Source organism: Phymastichus coffea, unplaced genomic scaffold (assembly GCF_024137745.1).
Source record: "Phymastichus coffea isolate CEN01 unplaced genomic scaffold, Cenicafe_Pcof_1.1 PCOF00037, whole genome shotgun sequence".
Taxonomy (NCBI): Eukaryota; Metazoa; Arthropoda; class Insecta; order Hymenoptera; family Eulophidae; genus Phymastichus; species Phymastichus coffea.
This window is the reverse complement of record NW_026706848.1, coordinates 2,390,215-2,398,504: the sequence shown is the minus strand read 5'-3', so window position 1 is coordinate 2,398,504 and position 8,290 is coordinate 2,390,215. Positions and strand designations below refer to the sequence as shown.

General features: G+C 31.8%; 1 protein-coding gene across 6 annotated transcripts in view; it reads left to right on the top strand.

Moving 5' to 3' along the window:
• Positions 1–4,187: 4,187 nt before the first annotated feature.
• Positions 4,188–8,290, top strand: part of LOC131663660 (alpha-(1,6)-fucosyltransferase) — a 553,369-nt gene continuing 549,266 nt past the window's right edge. For 4 of the 6 annotated variants that reach the window (XM_058934178.1, XM_058934175.1, XM_058934179.1 and 1 more), the window contains exons 1-2: positions 4,188–4,433; positions 4,595–4,944. The gene's annotated coding sequence lies outside the window, so the exon portion shown is untranslated. The remainder of the gene's footprint in view (positions 4,434–4,594; positions 4,945–8,290) is intronic. The other 2 variants (XM_058934176.1, XM_058934181.1) reach the window with 1 other exon arrangement.

Genomic DNA, 8,290 nt, shown 5'->3' with positions numbered 1-8,290 from the left:
AAAGGCGAAACCAATTCCTTCGGCCGGGAAGGTTATGGCGACTGTCTTTTGGGATTCGCGAGGAATAATCTTCATCGACTATCTGGAAAAGGGTAAAACCATTACAGGCGAATATTATTCATCGTTATTGGATCGTTTGAAAACCGAGTTGCTAGAGAAACGTCCACGATTGGCCCACAAAAAAGTCCTCTTCCATCATGACAATGCGCCAGCTCACGCCTCAGCAGTTGTGGCCGCAAAACTGATGGAGATAGGGTTCTAACTCGTTTCACATCCCTCCTATTCTCCAGACTTAGCTTCGTCGGACTACTATTTATTCCCTAATATGAAAAAATGGCTGGCGGGGAAAAGATTTTATTCAAACGAGGAGGTGATTGCAGAAACGAATGCCTATTTTACAGACTTGGACATATCCTATTATTTGGAAGGGATTAACAAACTAGAGCAGCGTTGGATGAAGTGTATAAGCCTAAAAGGAGACTACGTTGAAAAATAAAAAAGATTTATTAAAAAAAATCAAGCAGTTTTTATTTTTGCACGGACTTTTCAAACGACCCTCGTATTCTCTATTAAGGATTGAAAGAGGCGATCTCCTATAGATATCGATCTGTGTACGTGCATTCTTTCGCATTCATCCCTTGATGTTTCGTGTAAAAATTTTATTCTTTCTAATCCAACTTCCATATTATGATTATTATAACCATATCTCTTAGTGTCTCTATCTAATTCTATTTTACAGTAACGCACTCGAACCGACGTGTATTCATTGTTTCAATAGTGTTACTTCGATCCGGGTAGATTTGACGATTGGTGGTGGCAATTCACAGTCTGCAATATCTACTAAAGTAAAATATGTAATATTTGCGAAATTCTGTTAGCAATCATAAGCAATGTAGACCGTCGCCTTGGTGACAACTCCCAAGATTAGTAGGCAAATTAGAAGACTCATCATCTGTGAACAGCAAATTTAAGTTATTCCTTAATAGATCTTAATCAGAACATACAACTAGCGCAACCGTCTGTTAAATTTTGCAAAATGATTATTCCGTTGGCCTTATGTGTGATATGCGTAAGCGGTTGGTATATACAATATTGCTGCGGTTTTTGCCGATCTCAATTCATACATTTACGTTCGCCCATACTTCTAATACCAGATACGGACCTGAGTATTGATCGTCAAATTTTTTCGGTTCGGGGTCACTTAAAAGCCAAACATAATTGGTTATCTTGATTTCTCTCGGATTGATTTTTCTATCATAATAATATTGTGACTTAATCTTTGCAAGCGTAATTTTTTCACAAGCAATTTGGTGCGAAGCATCCAAACGATTAATTAATTGTGAGATGTAATTGGTATAAGTAGGCAAAAGATCTTCCGGTTCTGTAGGAGTTGCTTATGGTACTCTTGCAACTCTTGCGAACATGAATTCATACGGAGTATAATGCGTAGCCTCATGTCTGCTAGTATTATAATTAAACATTGCCATTTCCACAATATCATCCCAATCTTTAAACTTATTTATAAAAACTTTTAAATATTCGTTTAACGAGGAGTGCTGTCTTTCTTTTACTCCATAAGATTCGGAATAAAATGGGCTTGTGCGAAATTGTTTTGAATTTTAATTTTGAAAAAATTAATTTTGATTAATTTTCAATTTTGATTAATTCAAAATTAATTTTTCATTAATTTTGAAAAAAATTTTTGCCCGCAATCAGTAAGTAAATCGTTTGATGCTCCGAATACACACACCACACGCTTAATAAAAGCGTCTGCTACAGTGATAGCTGTTTGATCTGGTATTGGAATATCTATAGCGAAACGTGTAAACATGCACTGAATTTTAAACAATAACGATTATTTAATTTGGTCGTAGGCATCGGTCCCACTATAGCCATTGCCGTTTTGAAAAATGGTACTGGCGGAGAATCTGTAACATCTTCTGTTTAGTTTTTTCACGTACTAATTTTTTTGTTTGACAATCAACACATTGTTGTACGAAACTAAGTACGTCTTCTTTAAGATGTTCCTAGTTTGATTTGTGACGAATACGGTTAAATGTTTTATTAACTGCCGCGTCTCCCCCTACTACTGAATAATGTACCTCTTGTATAATATCCGCTCTCTCATTAGACGGGGAATATTTTACCTGTCCTGTGCACACTATGAGCTTGACATCTAGTTTTCCAAGTTTGTCTCGTACACAATTAATAATTTTACTGAATAACACGTTCTCTATGCTTTCACTCTTGGCTAGACTGAAAGTGACTATCATGTTTTCATCAATGACCTTTTCTAAATTCATGAGTAATGTATTTAGCATAATATTGATATCCTCGGTACTTTCACGTTGTTCGAACCTTAGCAGCATCACTAAATGATAGCTTTTCACCACTGTCATCTTGCTTTCTATAGAAATATTTGACGCTTTGTTCTCGGTTCGTTGCGTACCTGGTGTTTGGCCAATGGCGTCCTCAGAGGTTTCTGACCTTTTGTCTTCCCTCTCGTGTTGTGTTGTTACGTCACTGGCACTTTGATCTCGCCTCATTCTCTGTTTACGCGGTCTCAAAGCGCTTATAGCTTCTTCGTATTTAGTGCGAGGTTTTCATCTAATGCGCAATCGCGTGGTCATTCGCGCTAGTTCCGGCACTTTATCATGATTTGCTTCTGACCCTTTTACTATATTAATCGGCTCCTGAATTAGTTGCGGATCTAATGTATATAATTCTATTGGGTTACAATCATAACATCCGCGTTTATATTGGTAGCTCCTAATTTATATTTAATTTCATATTGAAAATCTGCCACCTTCTGTCTCATTCTAGTTACTCGGGAGTTGGGATCTTTGTGCGATCTTAATCCAACTAGAGTTTTATGATCAGTAATGACAGTGAACTTCTTTGCATATATAAGTACGGTCGAAATTTAAGAATTCCGAAAATAATTGCTAACATTTCTTTCTAGAAGATGCTGTAACGTCTTTCCGCGTCGTTTAACGCTCGCGATTTATAAGCTATTGGCTTATCAAATCTTCCTGCTTTTGAGATAATACGCACCCTATACAGTATCCACTAGCATCTGTCATTGAAATAAATGGTTTTTCGAAGTCCAGATGAATTAATACAGGTTGCTCACACAATTTGCGTTTTAACAGTTCAGAGGCTTTCTTTTGCTCTTCTTTCCATATGAACTGCTGATCTTTTTTTAACAGTTTGTTTAAAGGTTGCGCGATGTCGGAAAATTTGTCAATAAATCGTCTGTGGTAGGTACATAGGCCAATAAATTGTTTAATATTCCTTGGGTTTCTTGGGAAATTGTTGCACGACTAAAATTTTATCGTTGTGAGGTAGTAAACCATCTTTCGATATCACATAACTCAGGTATACTACTTCCGATTGAAAATACTCGCATTTTTCCGGATTTAGTACCAAATTCGCTTTTCTTAATTCAGTGATACTCTCACAATGTTCCTCAATGGTCATACTGTGTACATAAATATCATCGAAGAAAGTTACTTCCTTCCATTCCTGTCGTTAAAAGGCGGATTAATGTTAGAAAGACCGGCGCACTTGTTCTCAATCCAAAAGACGACCTTGTAAATTGAAAAAGGCCTTGTCATATTGGAATGCTGTCATTTGCTTGTCCTCTTTTTTAACTAGGCATTGATGATATCCCGAATAAAAGTCAAACATCGAGTATATTGTGGATCCTCCTAACGTATCTAACTGATCGTCTACATTTGCTACTAGGAAATTGTAATCGTAAAGGACTGGTCGCTGCACAACAGGGGCGATAAGCCAACAGCAGAGGAAAAGTGAGCATGCGGCATGCACATTAGATCGGTTGGCGGACGCTAGCCTTTAACAATAGGCAGAGACGGTTTTATGTTTTTTATTTCAAAAATAATCAATAAATTATCATATTTCATTGAATAAACTATCAATTTACATATTAATTATTTTTTTGTTTCCATATTTATCGAATCAAATATGGGCGCTAGGGCCTAAAACCATTTATTTATTCTTTGATGAATTTATTTTGAAAGAACTAAAAAAATGTCAACAACAAAATTTATTGATTAAATGACGAACAATCTATTCCATAATTAGTTTTTTTATTATATGAAAAAAAAGAGATTAGGGGTGCTAACTTTTAAAACTTTATTTTTGTATCAGTGGTATAAATTTTCTGATATCTCGTTCATTTTACTTTTTTCTCGACTTTTCCGAAGGACACAAATAGTAAAATTCTCATTTTTGAATGGTACAAATAAAATTGATGCTAATTAAGAGTTAATTCTAATAAAAATAATATTTTGTGACAACGTGTACCCAATGATAACAACGATTAAGCAGAGTTGAACAGGTGACAGTTGACTGTAGTTTGTTGAATTTTGTTATAACAATGACAATGGGATAGTGATAATAACGAATGTGTATGTATAAAAATTTGTTATTCCTTATTTTGTAAATAAAATAAAAAATAAATTAGTAATTATTTGTTTTAGTTAAATTTTCGTAACGTGGTATATATACAATGAGTATACTACTTAAGTTTGAAATGTTTAATAATTTCAATAAATTTTATTTTTTACAGTTATTGAAATTAGTGATAATATTCAGATGACAATGAACTATGTTTATGACGTGATATAATAAAAGATATGTTAAGTTTCTCGTGTATTGCAATTTAATTCAAGTCATTCTCAAGAGTTGAACAATTTCAAGTTAATAGTATTGATACAAGAAAATATTATGAAAATATGTAAAATAAAAATTTTTTTCAATTATAATTCTAACTAATATTTAGTAAAATATGTGGATTCCTCCAGCTATTATTTTCTGTCTCCAAAGCTTTATACATAGTTTCAAGATTGAAATGAAACTTGATGAGCTTCTCCAAGCAATTTAGTCTTATGAAAAATAGTGTTTTGAATATTTGGCAAGGTTTGTTTATATGAATTTCAATTAAAACTTTATATTAAATTTTTTGACATTAAATTACATTAAATATGTTAAATACAAGATTGAACATTTTTTTATTTTGTGTAACAGCTGGTTCATAAATAGTATAATAATAATATAAAAATAATATAAATAATATAATACCAATATAAAAATAATAATAATAATAATATAATACCAATATAAAAACTAATATAGAAATTGAGACATTAACTTTTATTACAGAAAATAATTATAAAGTAATTAATAAAGGATATTTTGGATAATATTGCCAATTGAAGATTATTTGAATTTATGAACATATATTAAATGTATTTAGTATTCAGCATATGAGAATGTATGCCTACTGAATGTAATTTTTCAATTTCTCATATATATATACACACACAGACACACACACACACACATATATATACAATTCATAACAAACAAAATATTTTATTTAAAACAGTGGTAAATATTGTGTACAATATATAAAATGAATATGGTAAGGTAAATAGAATATTTGAAAAATTGTTGAAGAATCCTTTAGTGCAATATTGAGTTTATACAATTCATTATATATAATTATGTTAACAAAATGCATAGTATTAACAATTATATTTCTTCCATTTTATTGTCCATGTCACTTAATTTCTAACTAATTCTTGTATAGAATATTTATGTTAGTTATGTATTTGACACTTAGTGAATTTTATAAAAATATTTATTTTATATAATCAATTAAAAAGTTAACATAAAAAGAAATAAGTTTTTAACAAATTGTAAAAATAGAAATGTGTATTAAAGTATTTCGAAAAATTTTACACAAGTAATTTCTTTACATAATAAATTTATTAATGTAATATATACATGTATTGCAGACAAATGACTATTTATAATAAGATTTTCAATACGATTAATGTATAATATATTACCATAAAAGTAAACAAAATATGTAAAAACTCAACAAAAAAGTTGCATACCATTGTGCTATGACTATTAATAAATTTGTTTAATGAATATATTTCTCGAGTTTCTGATCTAATGTTATGGGAATAAATTTATTGTCACAACTATTATTCAAAAATTGGTTATTTAAAAAAAACAATTTCAAATAAAATAATTCCTTTGGAAGATCAGGACTAGCTAAAAGAATGTTCTGAACAGAAAAATGTTACTAAGGACTTTACCTACCTGTTTTTAAATAATTATTGATAAATTAAAGCAAAAAAAGTTTAATTTACACCCTATACTGTCTACTTTTTTCTAGTTCTTGTGGAAACTTGATATATATTATAGTCATTCTGAAAAAATTATTTGCAACATTACATTTTTCTTTAATATTTCACAAAATGTAAGCAATTTAAAAAATTTCATATATAGTAGAAAAAATTATTAGTGATTAGATGAATCGGCAAAACTTATTTATAATTATTCATAGAATAATTTTTAAGTCTTTTTTATATAACATATTGTGCTCTTAGTGATGGAGAGTGCAAAATGCTAAGTACATGCTTTCTAATTCTTGTATTTTTGTTTCTGCATGTCAAAAAAAAAGTATGTGACCGGTTTATGAAAATTAAGCTTGATTGTTAGAGAAAACTACACTTACACATGTGGAATAATTCATGATATAAACCGGTAGAGCACTTGGTAGACTGCACAATTAGACTACTGCAAACAAAACTTATAGAAGTAAGGATTTTCCTAGAATTTTTTTCTACTGGAAAACTGAGTCGGTCAGTCTCCGCCAGTAGTCCGTCTTCCGATTTATCTGATTTACCTGTATAAAGGCAATTCATTTCTTGTCAATTATGGCTTTAACAATGTGGCGGCTTCATTCATCTCATCCTCAAGTGGTTTCGCCGCAAAGGCTATATTTGTGTCCGAGACCTTGGGATTACGTTATAGTCTTTTTTTTTTATTGGCACTCTTTTTCGATCTGTTTTCGTGCGATGCTGATTCGTACGGTATAGCGATGAACTAATGGTCATTCCTTGCTGAGTATTTGAAATGGCTAATTGAGCTTCTAGAGTCTCCGATAGATATTCTTCTTTCTTTTGCGTTTTTACATGTGTAAAAAGCTTTTTACCCACCCATGAGTGAAGTTCTTTTATACCGGCTAGACACTAGAACTGATTAGTGTATTCTTGTTCTGAATAAAGTTTAGTTTTAATTCGCGTCCTGATATCATTTTTTATACATTTAATATACCAGTCATCTAATTAGTGATTATTAAATTAAAGAGTAATTGTAACGCAAGCGATTGTTGAAATATAACTAGCCGATTATTGCTATTTGAAATTTAATATGGTGCCTCGAATGAACGTTTCAAATTGAATAAAGTGATGTAATCCCGTCGATTGGTATGTGAATAAGGGAGCGTGTTCCGGAAACGCTCAATAAGACAACAGTCTAAACTCACCTTACCACCATCAATGAGATCTAGATAGAAGCACGCAAAATATATGCTGACATTGCGATGCATGCTACCTTCACTGCCGAAACGTACTTATCAGAGAACATTGATTGTCAGAGTTCATTGACAAGCAGTACGTCTGCGAGGATACTGTCGACGGATTCTTAATGGCCTTTATGAACTTCCTGAGTAAAGAATAACGTAACCTTCCACGATGTGTGCATGATGACGACGAACCGGAAGATCATCCAGCTAAACTACTCCAGTTAGATTTGTCCACCTTTACGGGTAAATACGAACATTAGGATAGTTTCGTAAATATTTTCAACACACTCGTGTATAATACGTCGCATATCGCGAACACGATGAAACTTCAATACCTGAAGTCATGCTTGACTGGCGCAGAGCCTGAGCTGATTAACAATGTGATGATTCTTGGAGTCACTTATGCATCGACGTGGAATTAGCTTAGGAACCGCTTTCATCATCGTTTGATAATCGAGAAGCTACTTGATTCGCAAACAAATAAAATGAACTTAAAATTTGCAATGTTGTAGACGACAAAAATTTCAAAAATAAAAAATAAAATATCTGATTCGATTTATAACTTCTGAATAAAGCCATAGTCATATATATATATATATATATATATATATATACTTCCAAAAATCACTTTTCATAAAGTAAAAATGTGCATGATTACTTTATTTTCAAATAAATTATTTTATACTTTTATTTCATTGATTATCTATCTAATTTCAATGCCATAAAAAATATCGACGACGTTAACGATTTATTTGTATTTATTTGTTGTTTATTTGTTGTATTTTACAACTGTTGCTCTTTTTATAACCAACTGTGTGCCTTAATCTCAGTTTTTACTATACTGTGACGTCGTGGCAACGACACAGCTCAGGTGCGCCTGAG